This window comes from Amphiura filiformis, chromosome 10 (assembly GCF_039555335.1).
Source record: "Amphiura filiformis chromosome 10, Afil_fr2py, whole genome shotgun sequence".
Classification (NCBI taxonomy): domain Eukaryota; kingdom Metazoa; phylum Echinodermata; class Ophiuroidea; order Amphilepidida; family Amphiuridae; genus Amphiura; species Amphiura filiformis.
In genome coordinates, this window is record NC_092637.1 from 32,111,269 (window position 1) to 32,117,787 (window position 6,519).

General features: G+C 37.8%; 1 non-coding gene across 1 annotated transcript; it reads left to right on the forward strand.

The window, feature by feature from the left end:
• The first annotated feature begins 3,542 nt into the window (after positions 1 to 3,542).
• Trnak-cuu (transfer RNA lysine (anticodon CUU)) lies at positions 3,543 to 3,616 on the forward strand. Its single transcript has one exon. It is a non-coding gene; the product is annotated as a tRNA-Lys (tRNA).
• Positions 3,617 to 6,519: the final 2,903 nt, after the last annotated feature.

The following is a 6,519-nucleotide window of genomic DNA, read 5'->3' on the forward strand; positions in this document are numbered from 1 at the left end:
CCATATGAAAGATACAATATGCTTCAGCTTAAAGTCGGTTTGATTTCATTCTTTTATTTTCACAGTATTTCACAACATTTCTTTATTTTCGGTCAAAGGGTAAATTTAATTCCTTTTGGAAAAAATCACTTTTGATCAAGTTTCATAAAACCACGGTTCCAGATAATCTTAGTTTCGTTTTGAGCGTTTCGACAGTATTTTTGTGAGACATAAGAGCACATCAGACATATCGAATAGCATTCTGAATGCGAAGAATGCCTTTCCGATATCAAATAATTTTCATTTTTTGAAATTCACGATATGATACAAATTTTATGACAAATTATTAAAATTTGATATTTTTCACATTTTTGATATATAACAGTCCTCGAAGTAAATTTTACAAATCTAATGATATCTTCGTAAGGTGTATGTAGCTGGGAGGAAAAGCCGACGATCAATTGAAAATGTTGATCTTTCATATTGAAGATATGGATTTTTTCCCAAAAGACCTTTTTTTGGTGTTTTGGGAAAAAAATCCATATCTTCAATACAAAAGATCAACATTTTCAATTGATCGTCGGCTTTTCATCCCACCTACATACACTTTAAGTATAAATCATCAGATTTATAAAGTTTACTTGAGTACTGTTAAATATCAAAAATATCAATTTTAATCATTTGCCATAAAATGTGTATTACATTGCGAATTTCAAAAATCAAAATTATTTGATATCAGAAGGACATTCTTCGTATTCAGAATCCAATTCGATATGTCTGATGTGCTCTAATGTCACACAATAAATACTGTCCACACGTTCATACCCCACCCCTTAAGGTGCATCTGACAGTCAAACAGAGTACTGGTCCTCGGTATTTTCCAGGACTGTCCGAAAATGTTCGTGAAATTGTATGTAATCCACTATTTTTTGGACAAAATGGTGGAAATTTATTTTTTATTTTTTATCGTTGTACAATATTGACATACATAATCAAATGACATCAAGAAAACGAAAAATAAATGAGGTACTTTACCACAGATTGCACATGACTGAATTGGTAATGTTTCAAACAATTTACAAAATTGACAAAAATGAATCCTTCGATCACATAAAGACGAATGGTGGTCAGCAGATCATCGTAGGGACGCGCAAAAGGTAACTTGGGCGGGGACCAGGGACGACATAAAGATAAAGACGAACAAATTTACATTCAACATGGATGGCGGATAGGACCTGCAGCCATTTATGATGATCTGCTGACACTTTGATCATGTGACCGGAGGGTTGTAAACACAACGCTGAATGAAGACATCACGATGATGTTGCAAGCTATACGTCGCAGCTAAACCAAGACTCTGAAAAGGGTAATTTTTAAAGACTAGACTACAACATACGGGTAATTTTCATGCTTCCCAAATTTTCACCACAAGAATTAGTAACATAGATAGGGAAATGAATTGGACAGATTTCTTTATTTAAATGATGGCATATTCATTACACCCTGGTGATGTAATAAATGGTATTAAGTATGATAATTAATATATAAAGTTACCAATTTCAATTTAAATAATAAAAGAAAGCACTGTGCAAACGCTCAGGGTACGATAGAAAGAGCCATCGGTAGCTATAAAATAGTGAATATTCTCAGTCAAATACGGGAACTTACATTTTTTGCAACTTGCTACGTTGCGTCTGAAACCATCAGACTTCATCAGGCAACTGACCAGCCCAGCCCTGCCCAGCGGGTCAGTTGCCTGATGAAGTCTGATGGTTTCAGACGCAACGTAGCAAGTTGCAAAAAATGTAAGTTCCCGTATTTGATTTAATTCAAAACCTTGTCATCGGTAGCTATCTTTAAGCTTATAGGTCTATATAAGACATTGTGTCTAAATTTAAAATTCTATTATGTAAAATGAATATGCCAACATTAAGCAATCTGTCCAAGTCATTACCCTATCCATGTTACTAATTCTTGGGGTGAGAATTTGGGAAGCATGAAAGTTACCCGAAATAGTCTAGTCTAAATTATTATCATCGCAGATGATTGATGCAAACCTAAAAGCAGATGGATGTTAAGGTCCCCGGGCCTATCACAAAATTACAAATTTGAGTTAATTTACTCCAGCCGTTTTGACATCAGCATGCAAAAGCGTGTTTCACAACGCCATACACAGCATTCCATTTCATTTGAGTCTCTGGCAGGTGACTATAGAGTTTCTCTTAGCACAAAATATCCATAGCTGGTGAGGTATTAGACTATGGTTACAAAGCGTTTTTCGTATCCTCCAGGAACTGGTATAAAATCAGACAGCTTGTCCTATGTTGCCCTTGTCTCCTTTTGTCATATGATTGAACATAAACAAAGATATATTCTAAAGGGCTACAGCTCCACTGACATCCTCAGGATATGTCTGAGGAAGTGGCGTATCTCCTTATTTGTCAAAGTGAAAATCACATAACCCCGTACATTTCTCCCATCCCCCATCTGGCATTAATGATGAACGGTCTTATACGCTAGTAATAACGCTACTATGAAATGAAAGGAAGTGGTACGATATGACGTGGGATGTTCTTTATCTTGCCGATAGTTTGTTTACTATTGTAAAACTTGCACAAAAAGTGGCGTAAGGTGGTTATGTGATTTAATATTTTCCTGATATTGGCGGTCATGTAAAATGTAATAGCCATTCATTATACCAAATATCCTGGAAGGTCATGCGTAGACAGTGCAGTGACAATATCGACCATACCATACACAATTGTGTGTGTGTGTGGGGGTGCTTCATACAATCACCCCCCCCTCCCCATGTTAACGTCTGAATGTGAGTTTCCGACCAACTTTACCTCATATGCCACTTCCACATGCACAACCCACTCACTCACCATGTCCTCTCTACCCTGAAACACCCCCACCTGCAAGCGCACACATATATAATACATTAGTTGTCTTATCAAATGTTTGACAGTGACGCAAGGGCACATTTCGCTGCATATTGTGGATCACGAAGGATAAAGTATGTCATTACACAATGTCATGCTTACTTTTGTTAACCCTATATCTATAAACATACTTTTTTCACCAGGTTGGCCGTCGAATTTAAATAAAATTGTTATAATAAATAAAAACTGTTTTTCAATGTAATATTTCCCTATCTTTCTACAAAATGTATTTATTTACGGCCCTAGATACTATGGGCTATTTGCGGAGAGGAGATAAGTTTAAGTGACCGCTTATGGGTTCGAATTTCAACCAGCCTAATCATGAAGCTCCCGTGGCCCAGTGGTTAAGGCACATATCTCTTAAACCTGTGGTCCTGGGTTCGATTCCCAGGCGGAAACTTTTTTCTACTTTAATATTTCCGACGGCGAACCTGGTGAAAAAATTATGTTTATTTATAGAATTCCCATCGATCATACCACTGCTTTTCCATGTAATATTTCCTCCCGGGGATGATGGCAATTTAGTTCTCGCATTTACGAGCTACTATGGGCTATTTGCGGGGAGGAGATAAGTTTAAGTGACCGCTTATGGGTTCGAATTTCAACCAGCCTAATCATGAAGCTCCCGTGGCCCAGTGGTTAAGGCACATATCTCTTAAACCTGAGGTCCTGGGTTCGATTCCCAGGCGGGAACTTTTTTCTACTTTATTATTTCCGACGGCGAACCTGGTGAAAAAATTATGTTTATTTATAGAATTCCTATCGATCATACCACTGCTTTTCCATGTAATATTTCCTCCCGGGGATGATGGCAATTTAGTTCTCGCATTTACGGCCATAGCTACTATGGGCTATTTGCGGGGAGGAGATAAGTTTAAGTGACCGCTTATAGGTTCGAATTTCAACCAGCCTTCAGCATGAAGCTCCCGTGGCCCAGTGGTTAAGGCGCAGGTCTCGTGAACCTGTTTATCACTTTTAAATCTGGAACTTCGTCTTCTTGAAGTCACATTGGATTCAATGGGGTGTCATAATGTGCCGGATTAGATAGTTCATCAATTAAACAAATACATTTACCCAAATATGGTTTAGTTTTAAGATTAGGATTTTTCTTCCAAGTGTAGGGATACTTTTTGGCGCAGTATATTTGATATAGTGTTTATAGTTAATATAAGTTTGCTTGGAATGTGGTGGGTTGCGTGTGGGGGTGTGTGCGTTAGGGTGGGGAACTGGGGTTATGTGATTTTGTTTGATTCAATAGGGGGGTTACGTGAATTTATTCCATCACATTAGGTATTTTTTCCTTAATGCTCAACATCCTAAAGACCCCTTTCAGGTATTAATAATGAACGGTAATAATTACATGGTGACCGACGTGGAGTAGGAGTTAGGGACATTGTGTTTTGCGTGTTTTCCATATTGACGTATAATAGTTGCAGCTCGTATTTAATGTTTTAGTTATTTTACTACATAAATTAGACATCCAGTACAAAATATAATGAATGTCTGATTTACACAACTCGATTTAGTATTTGGAGCGACGTAATCATCGGATTAACTACCATAGCAATGGATGAATACAATTTTTACTATATCGCATTGCACTACAACGTTCACGCGGTACCTATGCTTTGAACCATATCATTCTGATCACTGGCACCTGTAAGATAAGTATCTTTGAAAAGAGCGTTATTGTATTCAATCTATGATTGCAGACATACACAGGTGATGAGTGCAACCTGTTTGTAGTGCAGGGCGATATAGTCAAAATCGTATTCATCCAATGCTATGCTGTAGTTAATCCGATTTATTACGTCACTCCGACAGCGAATAAGCCTTTCTTCAAACCCGATATTCTCGAAACGTTGTTTTATATTCACGGTGCCGTACGCCACTATTGAATAAAGCCAACGAATTTGGTTGTACGTGAATCACGTGACGGTCGTATCGTGAGATCTATATAGCATAAACAGTGACAATGACAAAGATGGCCTTGCTTGCATTGGTTAAAATACGATGACGTCGCCATCCATCGGGGTATCGTTCTGCTCAATAATTCATTATACAGCTTTGGAACTCCAGATGCGTTAAATTTGCCATGGAAACCAAAATACAACGAGAGATCGGGAAGTGGGTTTGAGTATTATGTTGATCTTGATGTATCGCTTAGATGTATTATTGTCAATTATGTTCACGTTGAACATAAAACAGGTGCCCGGGGACAGACGTAACTGCTACAACGCTTCCTGTGCCATTCCTCTGCTAATGTAGACTAACGCAAACCAAGGATAATTAACAAATACGTCAATGTTCATAAAAAATTGTCTTTGCAATCAATGTTCGGTTTCCTGGCGCAATCATGCAGGTAGAACCAAAGGGTACCGGCTCCGGCATGCCCGGCAAGAAATGAAAATAAGTTCACGTATTCACATGTAGCCAAATACGGGTAAAGGTGGTTGCAATCATTCAAAACATACTAAAACTTGCGATACACGGTTGGTTACCGCCAAGTTTCCACCAGTTTATGTGCACTTTGTACCTAGGTCATCACTCTCGCAGGTCACCCCCCCCCCAGTACTCCGTTTTCCTTCTGCATGTAAAAGTGGGCGTTCTTTCCTGAGTATAATTGAATCTGCAATGTCTCCCGAATCGAATATGATGAAGTAATAGTCAATATATTGGGTAAATTTTCTCGGGAAAATGTTTTGGACACGCGACACCCATGGGCGCAGACATTAGCATTATGATATGTGACCCCGAGCACAGTGGGTGATCTAAAAATGTATTTGAATAGAAAGAATTCCTCCTTTGATGATGCAAACTAAGTTACTTGTCGCAAGCTAGTAATGTTATAGTAAGAGTTTCCGTAGATAAATATTTTTCCGTATGTAGAAGTAACGTGTTGATGATATTGTGAAGAATTAAGATTGCTGAATATTCAATAAATTTTGATATGCACGAATTTCTATCAAAATTGCGGCCAAGAATATTACTCCTATTCAAAATGACTAAGACTTGAAAAGCGAGGTCACCGTCAGGGGTCAGGGATCAGGCTTGAGTTTACACTTACGTGTCTCGTGTCCAGAAATTTTACCCGACCTAATTTACCCATTAGTGTTGACTTATATAGTAAAGGTATTGAGAAATGGCGCAAATGGTCTGAATAACCGATTGGCGCCAATAATAACAAAATTGTAGTAAATTATCGCAATCACCATCATAATTTTTCAAGTATTTTGGAATTTCTATGAAAATGATGTCTTTATTTACGATCATAAAAAGTGGGTGTACTATGGGCATACCGTAAACGTTCGCCTAATGGCGCTTTTGGATTCTTAGAAATGTGAGAGCGCCATCCTTGTAAAATCTCAACAGCATTAAGGAAACGTGTATGTTAAATTGAGCAACCTGGACATAATGCCTCAGAAAAAAAATATCGTGACATGACCCAATACTTTAGGTCACTAGGTTAGTTGCTAGAGCAGCAAATGTTTTGGGGTTTCTTCAGGTATTCTTTCTCAAAGTGCCATTGGACTTAATTTGTAAATCGATTCATACGTTATACCTAACTCATTTTGGTAAATCTCTTTATAACATTGTA